Below are 893 nucleotides of genomic sequence, written 5' to 3' on the forward strand. Positions count from 1 at the left end.
TCCTTCATCTGTAAGCACAAGTACGCGGCAATGGGTCAAGGCTAGACAGCTGCAGAGAGAGGGAAAGCCAAGCCAGCGAACACTGAGAGAGACGAGAGGATTGCCAGAAAGCCAGAAAGAGAAAGGCCTGACAGCTGATTATAGCCTTGAGAGCCATCAGGAGAGTGGTGTGGAAGGAATCAGAGAAACCTGGAGATGAACTTTTAGTGTGCAGCATTGTATGGAAGCACTTTGTGTGTTTAACCAGTTTTATGCTGGTAGCTACTGTGGCTATATTCAAGATGTTTCCTGCCAGGCTACTGTTTTCCACAATCACTGCTTTCAACTGTGAAATACTGCTATGATGCAAACTCTTAGGTTCAACTTTTTTTTTCTCTTTTTCAAAATTCAATTTTTTAAATTTAAATTTTATTTTATTGTTAATTATACTTTATTTACTTTGTATCCCCCCACCCCTGGCCTTTTGGCTAAGATCAAGTGTAGTATCTGTTCTTATCAGTTTAAATTTATTTTTTAAATTAATTACAGTTTATTCACTTTGTATCCCCACTATACCTCCCTCCCTCCTCCCCTCCCAATCCCACTCTCCTTCTCCCCCACCCCTGTTCCTCCCCCAGTCCACTGAAAAAGGAGGTCTTCCTCTCCTCCCCTCTGATCCTAGTCTATCAGGTTTCATCAGGAGTGGCTGCATTGTCTTCTTCTGTGGCCTGGTAAGGCTGCTCCCCCTTTGGGGGAGGTGATCAAAGAGCAGGCCAATCAGTTCATGTCAGAGACAGTCCCTGTCCACATTACTATGGAGGCCACTTGGATACTGAACTGTCATAGGCTACCTCTGTGCAGGGGTTCCAGGCCATCTCCATGAGTGGTCCTTGGTTGGAGTATCAGTTTCAGAA

The 893-nt window shown here is 44.6% G+C and overlaps 1 pseudogene; it reads left to right on the plus strand.

The window, feature by feature from the left end:
• The first annotated feature begins 448 nt into the window (after positions 1–448).
• Positions 449–549, plus strand: LOC132651602 (U2 spliceosomal RNA; annotated as a pseudogene).
• Positions 550–893: the final 344 nt, after the last annotated feature.

The sequence above is a fragment of the Meriones unguiculatus genome, chromosome 1, assembly GCF_030254825.1.
Source record: "Meriones unguiculatus strain TT.TT164.6M chromosome 1, Bangor_MerUng_6.1, whole genome shotgun sequence".
Taxonomy (NCBI): Eukaryota; Metazoa; Chordata; class Mammalia; order Rodentia; family Muridae; genus Meriones; species Meriones unguiculatus.